The following is a 12,187-nucleotide window of genomic DNA, read 5'->3' as shown; positions in this document are numbered from 1 at the left end:
CTAGACAGCAGAAAAGTAGCATCTTCATTATCTTTACCACTTCAGAACATCACAGGGCCCTATGAGGCTCCCATTAGTATCTATTTCATTTCCTTTTGTGTGGATAAATACACATTCCAAAAATACCAGGAGCTTTCAGATATTTATTTCTGAAATATTTGTGGATTTCCTTTTGATGCATTGATTTTCTTCAAGATATCTCAGAATTCTGGCCATCTCAGATTGCCTCTGGTCATATCTCTCCCATATACCACAATACCACTCCACTCAAGCTCCCCCCAAAATCAAATTAGGTGGAACTTTACTTAAGAGAACTCTCCTTCTGGAGTCTTTTTATTTGATTCACCTGTATGCGTAGCTTTCTAAGAACAGCAGAAATACACACAACATTTAAAAGCCTCTATGGCCTCTCTTTCTTGGGATGTTATTTTAGCATCTGCACTCAATTTTCAAAATCAGCCTATTTCATATTCTCATGATTTCATAAACCTTGAACAACATTTATACATCTTGCTCTCTCGGTTTTATTGTGCCAATTGCTAAGTGATGGTATGGAAGATTTTAACAAAAATATTCATTTCATATTTTTCTTTAAGAAATTAAATGCAGTAGGAGCAAATATTTTTTAAAAACGTTTCCAATGTTGTTCAAAGCATAATATGAAATGCTGAAGTAAACATTTATGCAGATAATGCATTCATGACTGAACTATTTGGATATTAAATATGGTTGTGGGATATAAATTAACTTAAGCTCTTGAAATTTATAGATGAATTCAAAAATGTAAATCTGCTCAGAAAAAAGCTATTTATCTCATCCGTTTGTATGGTAATTGGCGGTTCATAATGAAATAATCTGATGCACAGAGTCCAGCTAAATTAGCCTGCCCATAATGCACTATCTTGAAGTGACTTCACATTCTCATTAGAGCCTTTCTAATTTCTAAAGCAAAATTAATGCAATTAGTGATCAAATCAATACATATTGATCATGAGTTTCTTCAATATGGCATGAAAATATCAGGTCAAAAAGAAAGGGCTTTTTTTAAATCATAGAATTAATAAAAGAAATTTAACTTGTGGGAAAAGCCCCCCGCCCCCCGCCCGCCCCAGCTTTATCTTATTTTCCGGAGTTAGCTATTATTTATGAGAAAGTAGCAATATTACTTTTACCATTGTTTGGATGAAATTCAATATAATGTGCTGTGCCCCCAACCCTTCCCCCCAACATGTCAATACTGTATTCATTGTCCATATGGATTTTTCTTCCCATAAATATCCAAAAGCAAATTTTTTCCTCATGGTGCAGAATTTCAGATGACTAATTACTCAAAAGCATTTCTTTCTTTTCACATGCAAATGTAAGCAAGATTCCAAGGAGAAGTACACCCCCACAACCCCTCGACCCAGTAAATGTACCAGTGTTGGAGTGGGCTGCAGTTAAATGTATGCAGGAAGGAACTTGAGGCCCAGAATAAAAAATCAAAACACATTTGTGGAAATCAAGAGACTGTTGCTTTTCTACATACTAATCAGCTTATTTCAGTGAGAAATAAAATACTTCCAAGAAAAAAAAAAAAAAAAAAGGCTCCATCCCTGGAGCCCCTCCCACTCCTACCCAAATGGATTCTGAGATGTGTTCAACTGGTGTCTACAGAGGTTCTGAGGGCAAACTAGGGATGAACTACCTCAGCTGTTCAACTTCTGATTCTGAAAGTCACCAGATTATGTAGATTTGGGAGGAAATTTCTGAGTAAACCCTGAGAAAAGGATCATATTATTGGGCCAAGTCTACCTTTGAGATCTTCCCAAGGGCTAAGCTGGAGAGACCTGATCCAGGGCCTTAAGACTACAGATTGTAGCTATGGCCAGTTAAGTTGCTTCTACATCTTGAAGACATGTTGGAGCACAAGCCACTCTTCCTAGGTCTTATTTCATGACTGTATTTCCAGAAGTTTTATGGCTTGTGAATAAATTCCCTTTTTGTCTGCGATAAAATTAAATTGCTATGTTTTAAGAAAGGTAATTAATTTGAGTTTTTCCTGCAATTTTCACACCATATGAACATGAATAAAGCTTTTCATGGCGTGTAAATTTATAAACTGTGATTATGGAAATGAATGGCAGTGACAGGTGTACATTTTATTTTGTTTACAGACTGGTCCCATTTACTTGAAAGTGATTTCACAGATTTCGGTTGAAGTTCAGATGCTTTTGCACTGGTATGAGAACTCTTTGGTGCTTCTGCTGGGGCAGCTTGGCAGAATTGATTTTATATCCTCATCAATGTCACAGTTCTTGAAATTAGAGAGTGTTTTGGCAAAAATAGTGGGTTCATATTTGCCAAGTCATTTTTTAATTCTCCTGAGGGGAACAGTACATGCATTTATAGGTGTTTCTAGAATACTATTTTAGAACAATATTGTCCTAAGTTTGTTGTATGGTCATTAGACCTTTGTGATTCTTTGGTTTAAAAAAAAAAAAAACCACCACAGATATCATGGATAAAAATGAAATTTGGAAATGCCTTATAGACTCCCAACAGTTTCCAGAAAATGTAAAAGTGTAGATTAGTGTAATGAGAGCTCTGAGGAGCCCTGCAGTCAAGAAGCATATTTAGTGTTTATTGAGCTCAACATTCCCAAATTAACTTGGCCACTCGATTTTCTGGTTTTTCGTCTTCTAAAATCTATCAATGCCCCCTTTAGATCTACTTTGGGATACTCTGATCTTGATTTGGTAAATGGTAGGGAAGTTATAAAATCTGAATTCTGGGGATATGCTGAATGACAATGACCACTTTATGTGTGGTTTTGGTCATTCATGAGCAAAACCAGATCATGAACATACGTCTCTCCCCAACATTAATATTTTGTTCCTCAACCTGAAATAGTTCAATCAAATCAGTACTTTAAAAAAAAAACAAAAAAACATTAAGACTGACAATAACTGGGACGCCTGCCTGGGTGGCCCAATGGTTGAGTGTCTGCCTTCGGCCCAGGGCATGATCCTGGAGACCCGGGATCTAGTCCTACCTTGGGCTCCCTGCGTGGAGCCTGCTTCTCCCTCTGCCCCCCCCCCCTCTCTCTTTCTGTGTGTGTGTCTCATGAATAAATAAATAAAATCTTTAAAAAAAAAAAGATTGACTATAACCTTTACCTGGACTACCTATTTCACATTCTCCCACTTTCTGAGGAAAACCTAAAATAGCTCTTTAAAAAATTAAATAATGCACATTCATTATAGGGAATACAGATAAGGGAGGAAAAAATCACCCTGAATCCCTATACATACATATCTTGATGTATATTCCCCCTATATTTTTATTTGACTATAACTATGTATCAATTTTGTATTTGATACGTGCTATTTTTATAACCTATTTTTTTTCCACTCAGTGATACACAGTGACTGTGCTTCCATGCCACTCATCTGTAACATCATTGTTTTTTCATTGCACCCATGTGCCATACCTTTTAAAAGGCACAAAACATACAGCGGGTAAAGGGCCGTGTGTTGAAAAGGCTTCCACGTGTTCTTGTTAGGTGTGTGGCAGGGCAGGTCCTACACGGACACCACTGCAGTGCTGCAGGGGTGGAGGGGGGCAGAGGGGTCGGCTCTTCCTGGGGACGAATCCCTCAGCAGAGGGAAATCAAGGAGCAAACAGAAGCTGAGCACCCTGTCTGGGTCCGTCACCCCCCAGTCCTCTCCCCAACTCATCTTCCCAAATACTCCTGGGGCATGTCTCTGCTTGTGGGTGCACCTTCTCACAGGTTGGAAGGGGATGTTGGCCTTAGAGACCCTCTCTGCAGGGCCGAGCAGGAAAGTCAGACCCTCCGCCTATTAGGATATCTAATAGCCAAGCCCACCAGCCAGCCTTTAGCTGCCTGCCCTAGAGATGCCTAATGTCTATGCCACACCAGAAGCTCCCTTGAATGTCCCCCGATTGGATTCTGGTTTCTGGTCAAGCTCTGGAAACCCGTGTTCTGCTGCTGTGAGTTCTGATCTTGCAGTAGCCTGAACAGGTTGCTACTAAGGCTGGTACTAATTTGATTTGATCTGATATTTAAAATTACTCCTTGCGGACACGCTGCGCACACGTATGCCAAAGATTATAAGAAAGCTCCAGTAAAACAGGGGGACATGTAATAAGATTTTCTAAGGAAATGGAAATCAAAACTCATTATCTTTTCAAAAAAAGACTTCTCTAAAGACCCCAGTCTGAATCAAATGCTCCCTTACATACATTTCCCAACTATTTTGCACATTCCTAAGATTCCTGTCACCCTACAGTGTTCGCCTGTGTGTGCCTGCGCAGGTGAGCACCTGAAGGAGATGCCACCCTGTTTTACCTGCTTATTTGTAATTTTCTGTAATCCAGCAGAGTCCCTAGACACTAGTTGTGGAGCAGGGAGCTTAGGGTCTTACTCCAATTTAGAGAAGTGGTTAAAGGCATGGAACCTACAGTTCAAGTCTCAGTTTGCTGTGACCTTGGGCAAGTTATTCAATCTCTCTGCTTGGGTTTCTCCATTTAAAAATGCAGATGATAATACTACCTGCTTTGCACGGTCATTCTGAGTAACAATGATTTGGATTTATAATGCACTTCTATGGGGGCCTGGGTGGTTCAGTCGGTTAAGCATCTGCCTTCAACTCTGGTCATGATTCCAGGGTCCTGGGATCGAGCCATGTGGGGCTTCTTGCTCTGGGGGTGAGGGGGAGGGGCAGGGGAAGGGATCCTGCTTCTCCTCTTCCCCCTGCTTGTGCTCTCTCTCTCTCTCTCTCAAATAAATAAATAAAATCTTTAAAAAAAATAATGCACTTTGAATAATGTTTGGCATACAAAAGTATTGCATGGCTATTAATTTAATTTTACTTTAGTCATATTGAATTGCTACTGAAGCCTCTGTTTCTTTACAGGTGCAAGAGAAATATATTGGAAGTGGCCAGCACGGAGCCTGAAACGTGCTACAGGCTCGGTGGACACTTCCCGGGCCACACTTACAACCACTGTGTCCACTCATGAAAGCTTGAGATGGGGTGAGCATGAAAGTGCACTGAAGGCGTGCCCGTTAGCAACTTCTTGGGCCTCTTGCTTCCAAGCCCTCTTTCCTGCACATCTGTAGTGGTCGTGCAGTTGGCTACTGCAGTTAAGTTATACCACCAGATTGTTGTGGCTGTTTCTCAGGAGGAGAGATCAGATGTGTGTGTGTGTGTGTGTGTGTGTGTGTGTGTGTGGCAGGGGAGGGGGGCGATCACTCATGTGAAAACAGTAGGAAATGCTCAACCCTGCGTCCCCTCCACCCTTTCTCTCCCAAGCTGTGACACTTTGTAATGTAGGTAAGAGAAGAAATCATAGTGGGGTCTTTGGATTGGAGATGGGAAGGAGGCCCATTTTTAATGGCATTGAAATAAGAGGTAAGCCTAAACCCACCATTGCTTATTTATGGCTGTAGTTATTTCTCTCTGGTACATCCCAGAGGGTTACTTTCTGTTGTTAATTGGAACTTCTAAGCCATTTTTATTTACAAAGTGTTTTACAGTCATTGGTATTGATGACTTATAATTCCCCCATGAGTTAGGTGTCAGGATGAGGCATTGACACAGGCTCCACTCTCAGGAAGCTGAGACGTGAGGGTGGATAAATCTGCCCGCCCCTCCCACACAGCAGCCATGGGGTCCCGTTTTGCTTTGTTGTGGCTTGTCAGACCAGTATTACCTTCTCCATGTGCTCCAATAGCCACTACGATCGGATTCCGGAATAAAGGGTCTTTAGAGGAGGGTCGGAGGGAACCTGCGACACTCGGCACGCTTATTTTGTTTTTTAAAGAAGACAAACAACTGCCTGTTTATTGTTAAATTTGTAGTGCCAGTCATGACAAGCATAAGGATAGTAACACTTTTGCCAGCAGGGTGCTTATCTGTTTTACTAGTTCAGAAGGACTTGATTGATGTGAAAGGCCAAGGTCTCAGTGAAGATAATTTAGCCATTTCCATACAGTTTATGCTTGTGTTAGTTGTATCCTGCAGGGGAGTCCCAGGGGGTGGCTTCCCTGACCTTCCCTCTAAAAGGTAACACATAGGAGATTCCTGAAGGAACCATCATCTAACAAGACTAATGATGGCTTCCATGCCTATTATCATTCAGAGACATAGAAAGAGGCTTTAGAAATGCAGTACCACATTCCTCCCTTGATGTTGCACATGATCTATTAAGGCGTTATGTGGCAGATAAATTAATCATTAAAAACTTACTGTTAAGTCTTTACAAATAATAACCAGGTGTACCTTGATTATCTTTGATCTCAATATATATTTTTTCTGTCACTAAACAGATGATACATAGCAGTTTGTTTTACTGACTTTTCTGAAGGACCCAAAGAAAGAAGGCTATTTTCCTCCAGCACTTTCTTCTGCCTTTTTTTTTTTTTTTTTAAAGTTAGAAGGGCTACAAAGAAGTTTTTCACTCAGTAATAGCTCATGACAGCCAGGATCACTTTTTCATATTGCTTTGCTGGGATGTGAGTATAAAGCATCTTCCCTGTTTATTATTCTAGCCATCCTCCCAGTTGATTTATTTCTCCCATTCACTGCTACTTAGTATTTAAAAGTTCTGACCAAGGGACACGCTCCACATCTTGTGTGCATTAGGTGTTCCATGATACACTGGATTCCACTTACTGCCATCACTTTGGATTGAGGTGGATTTTTTTTTCAATATCATATGTTTTTTCATCACATTAACCACTTCCAGAGCTAATAACATTTTCTACATTCCAAAAAGAAAAGAAAAAAAATGAGAAGATGAAATAATACAAATACAACAATCAAGCTAGATATACATAAGACAAATGAAAATGCATTACAACACAGAACAGGTTTAGTACCATAAATGATGTAATGATTAAATCATTCTTAAGTGATTTAATATGCTTCTGGGGAAACTCACGTTAATAGAAATTGCTTGAGTAACTGATAAATTCAGACACGGCACTAGGAATGTGGTGATGGAGATGAGTGGTAACAGGAGGGGAAGAGGTGTCCTTCCACAGGCAGTAGGTTTTGTAAAGCTTAAGACAGCAAGTTTGGTTGAAATTCTTGTTCTCACCACATATCTCTACAGTTTACTCCCTTAGGAAATACATGCTTTTATTAAAGGTTAGTTTAGAGAGGTAAAAGTTTTAATTTAGCCTTTCAAAAATTATTTTTGAAAATCTTTCCTTTGGAGATGTGGAATCTTCAATATCTTAAGGACTATTTTATGGTTGGGTATTGAAATATGGGGATTACTTCAGAGGGAGAATTAAGATTTTTTTTCTGGTTTGTTTAATACAATATACGTGAAAAGGATTCTTTATTCCCTCTGAATTCTGAGAAATTGATGGTGATGATGTGCATTTTTACTTTTTAAAACTTATGTAGAACATGATTAATAGGAAGACAAAAAAACAACCATATCTTCATAAAAATGCCAATTACAACAAGAACATACTAAGGCTATTGATATAACTTAATGTTTTCTTTAAAATCAAAATGTTAAAAAAATAAAAATAAAAAAAAAATAAAATCAAAATGTTGGGGCACCTGGGTGGCTCAGTGGTTGACAGTCTGCCTTCAGTCATGGTGTGATCCCAGAGTCCTGGGATCGAGTCCCACATCAGGCTTCCTGCAGGGAGCCTGCTTCTCCCTCTGCCTATATCTCTGCCTCTCTCTGTGTGTCTCTCATGAATAAATAAATAAAATCTTTAAACTACATAAAATAAAATAAAATGTTTTTGAAGGGACCGATAACTATTATGAATTGTGATAATAGCAAAAATTTATCAAACATCAAAACTGTTCTAAGTGCTTCACATGTGCTACCTCATTTTACTATCATAATATTATAATCTAGTATTATTTTTCCCTGTATAGAGGCAAAGAGAGATGAAATAATTTTTTAAAGATTATTTATTTATTCAGAAAGAGAGAGAGAGAGAGAGGCAGAGACACAGGCAGAGAGAGAAGCAGGCTCCATGCAGGGAGCCCAGCGTGGGACTCGATCCCGGGTCCCCAGGATCACACCCCAGGCCGAGGGCGGCACTAAACAGCTGCACCACCAGGGCTGCCCCCCCCCCTTTTTTTTTGAAATAAATTTCCCAAGAACATATGACTAGGGAGGAATAGAGCAGTGATGGATGAGAAAGTAAATATTGTCTTCTTTTTTTTAAGATTTTATTTATTCATGAGAGACACAAAAAGAGAGAGGCAGAGACATAGGCAGAGGGAGAAGCAAGCTCCCCTCAGGGAGCCCCATGTGGGACTCGATCCCTGAACTCCAGGATCACAGCTTGAGCCAAAAGCAGAGCTCAACTGCTGAGCCACCCAGGCGTCCCAAAAAGTAAATATTTTCTACTGAACAAAGTACAATGCCTTGATGATGTTTTTCTTTTTCTTTTCTTGGTAATACTGACAGTCCATCCAGTGCCATTCTGGCATCTTAGATTGATAAAACTGAGGTCCAGAGAAGTTAAGTGGTTTGCTTAAGGTCACACAGCAAATTAATGGTAAACAGGGAAAGCTCTTCAGCACTCTACCATGGTATCTGAATTGGACCTATTTGGCAGCCTACATTGGACTGGAGTGGTACCAGTGGTAAACGGGTCCCACTCTAAGAGCAGAAAGTAAGGTTATCTGGCTAAATAAAATCAACCCCCTCTTCAGTTAAAAACAAGACACCTTGGGAGTAGAGTAAGAGCATGAGTCAGAATGAACCTGAGGTGAATTTATGGAGCAAATGACAATTTCTTGGGTATGATCCTAACATCCTACTCCTAACTACATCTTCATCCCTTTCCTGCACTATTCAGTGACTTGAATTCAGATTCATTATGCTTATCCTGACTGAAATCCAGTCTCCCTGTATGGTCATCAACTTTAAAGTGTGAGTGCTTTAATAATCCCTTTCTGGGATTTTAAAGAGACCAGCTAAAAAGATCATTGCATGTGGATCTTTTTAGTATTGTAGCATCTAGAGACAGAAACTAATTTAATATAAGAGAGGCTTCCAAGTATTCTTCAATTCAGATAATATAAACAGCCACTTTTTCTTTTGTGAATATACGTCTGACCCTAAAAAAGGTAATGAAAATTTTCGGGGAGAACATTTACAATAGGCATGGTAATTATATATTTATTTTAAGATTACCTATCTTTGAGATGCTCAATCATGGTCAGATTTTAAAAATAAAATCAACTCTTCGACTATTATCCAGTATAGTAGAACCTCGCCAATTAAATTCCTGGAGATAAAATAGAAGCACAGGGAAGTTACTTCTTATAGAAAAAAGTCAGGGTAAAGATGGAACCTTTCTGATTCCAATTTGTATGAGCCAGTATGCCATTTTATTTGGTAATAGTTACAGGGATAGGAGAGGACACTGGGAATATATAACTCTTGGACTTCAGACTAAGATAATTTGAGTTCTTAGATTACTGGGCTAATCTGACTAAACACTAATTTTCTGGGTTCTTATTCTTGTAAATGAGTGCATGTTCATGTGGAAAACACAGACTTCAGACAAAAACATCTTATATCCCTTCCTATCTTCCCTAAACCCAGTGAAGAAGAAAATTAAGGATTTCTACCCTAAGAAGAAAGTAATTCCTCCTTATTAAAGAAATAAAGTTGTCAGATTTACTAAAGAAAATTACAGGATGGTCAGTTATATTTGAGTTTAAGATAAAGAATGTATTTTTTTTTTTTTTTAGTACGTGTCCCATGAAATATTCGGATGTAGCGTATTTTATCCGACAACTCTCAAGAGGAACCCTGAGCCCACTCCTAGTGGAAAGGGGGTGTGGGCACTGACCAGCAACCTGTGGGTCCCCGTGGAAGTGGCTGCCTCATCAGGGCTCTGGAAGAGCAGTTCTTCTGCCAACAGATCTTGGTCTGTGCAGTAGTACAAGCACTGCCTGAGTGTCTGTCTTGTCTCAGGCTGTGCTTGGAGAGATGGTCATTGCAGGTTGGCCATGTATGGGGCCAAATTCATGTAGGGGAAGTGGCCAGGCCTTCAGGAACTGGACCACAGAGACAAAATTAATCCTTCAATTTTTTTACGCTATTTTGATGGAGGCCATTCTTACATTTTAAGCATGGCATTGATGTTTATATTCAAACTACTGCATTGTAATCCAGTCATGTTAGCTGGATTATATTCAAGGTCTACAGGTTTCATCTAATTTAGGATATAATTTGCTGACCAAAGAAAAAAATTTTATTACAAAGAAGTATTTGTTGTGGGCCTCCTGCACAGTCTTCCAAGGGGGATTTCTTCTAGGTACTCCTCCCAACTCTACGGTACTTCACGGTAACCAAGTGAAAATCATTTGTCCTTCTCAGTCTTGGCTTTCTTATCATCCTTATGTGAAGTATAGGAAGTGAAGCGGTTTGAGGGAGAAGACTCAGCTGAATGATATTATAACTGGAGCTAAGAAGTGATGACTTGTCTGGCAACTACTCAAATGAAAATTGGTGCTGATTTCTAAAAAATGGTAAAACAGTTCCCCCGAGTGATTTTATTCCCACCACTGGCTATTTATGATTTTTAAAAATATATATAAACTAGAAGATGCAAAACATTTATAAGGGGAACCCTGGGTGGCTCAGTGGTTTAGTGCCTGCCTTCGGCCCCAGGAGTGATCCTGGAGACCATGGATGGAGTCCCACGTCGGGCTCCCTATATGGGGCCTGCTTCTCCTTCTGCCTGTGTCTCTGCCTCTCTGTCTCTCTCTCTCTCTACTCTCTGTGTCCCTCATGAATAAATAAATAAAATCTTTAAAAAGAAACATTTTTAAAAAAACATTTATAAAGATTTTAAATGTGTAGTATTTAAAATAAAACCCTCATCACTCATCACCTTTTTTTTTTTTAATCTGATGAGCTATTTTAGCCAAGAACAGTAAATTAACATAAATTGGCCTGTGGCTTGAACACTAAGAATCAGATTTTGACAAATCAATACAATAAAAAGCATGTTAGGACCATTAAACAAAAGAGAAAAGCCAAAGAACTCTATAGAAAGGCATGTTTTCCAGCATAGCAGTTTTCAAGTGCTCAATGTTCTTTTCCTGCGGCATATGAAGGGCACCTAGTGCCCCCTAGCTGAGGAATCTATGTAGTTTCCCGCCCTTCCCCCACTTGACAGACAGCTGGTGTTCTTGGCGCCTCTGTCCCTGCACACCGGTAGCTCTTGGGAGAGAGCAGCTCTCCCTGCAGCAAAGTGCACCGCTGATGTAGGCTCTCTCTCTGCCTTGTCTTTTGTGTGTTTTTGCAATCAAAACTAACATCTTCTTGTCTCTCTCTTTCTTAGTGATTTGTTTCCCTCCAATACTTACATCCAAAAGGAAGATGCTCAGAGTGATAAAGTGGTCCAGAGCCTCTAACGCTGCAGTGATGAGGCATGAGGAGCATACATTATCCCCTGGAAATCAAGTGCATTGTGAGTCAGGGCTTGGGAAAGCAGCTCAGTGTGTACCTGCAGGTTTCCTTACTGGGCCATTGTTCTATTAGTTTGTTAGAAATTAAGACAAGCGTCTGTATGGGAAAAACTTTTTTAAAAATCTTGCAAGAAAATACACTAAGGTGGTTACCTTTGAATGAGTGACTATGGTTGATTTTTTTGAATTGATATTTGCTATAATTTAAAAGGTTCTAAGATAAACACATAACTTTATAGGTCAAAAAAATAATAAACTGTAATAAAGCAAAAGGAATGTGAGGTTACGTATTCTGAGTTTGTCTTTCCTTAGGTTTCAGGAGTTCTGTATAAACTTGCTACCTTTGTGAGCTTCCATGGTTGAATCAATTCAATGCATTACCATGCAGCAGCAGTTTCTATCTTCAAAGACCTAAAGCAGGAGAAGATTGCAGAGCCCCCTTGGACCCTTGCAGCTCTAGATGTAGGATGTAATGAGTATGTCTCTTGAACTAAGAGAGTAGTGGTTGGCTCTAAACCACCTGGGCTGAGTGAGCTTTCGTAGCACATCATGTGGCAGTTGAATGTGGAAGTCACTTTTGAACATACAGAAATGGGTCCCTTAAATGAAATGCAAAATTATGGGTAGTAAATGGATTGTCCAAATATATCCATTCCCCTTTTCTTCCTGAGTGTTGCAGAATCTCTGTGGTGAAGTCAGAGGCTGTATGA

The 12,187-nt window shown here is 39.5% G+C and overlaps 1 long non-coding RNA gene across 3 annotated transcripts in view; it reads right to left on the bottom strand.

Annotated features, from left to right (window-relative positions):
* Positions 1 to 6,417: 6,417 nt before the first annotated feature.
* The window catches only part of LOC102153675, a 67,922-nt gene continuing 62,152 nt past the window's right edge, over positions 6,418 to 12,187 (bottom strand). For all 3 annotated transcript variants that reach the window (XR_005368066.1, XR_005368064.1, XR_005368065.1), the window contains 3 exons: positions 11,376 to 11,461; positions 9,187 to 9,280; positions 6,418 to 6,768 (listed from right to left, as the gene is read on the bottom strand). This is a non-coding gene — a long non-coding RNA (uncharacterized LOC102153675). The remainder of the gene's footprint in view (positions 6,769 to 9,186; positions 9,281 to 11,375; positions 11,462 to 12,187) is intronic.

Source organism: Canis lupus, chromosome 12, assembly GCF_011100685.1.
Source record: "Canis lupus familiaris isolate Mischka breed German Shepherd chromosome 12, alternate assembly UU_Cfam_GSD_1.0, whole genome shotgun sequence".
Lineage (NCBI taxonomy): Eukaryota > Metazoa > Chordata > Mammalia > Carnivora > Canidae > Canis > Canis lupus.
The sequence above is the reverse complement of the archived record's forward strand: the minus strand, read 5'-3'. Positions and strand labels throughout refer to the sequence as shown.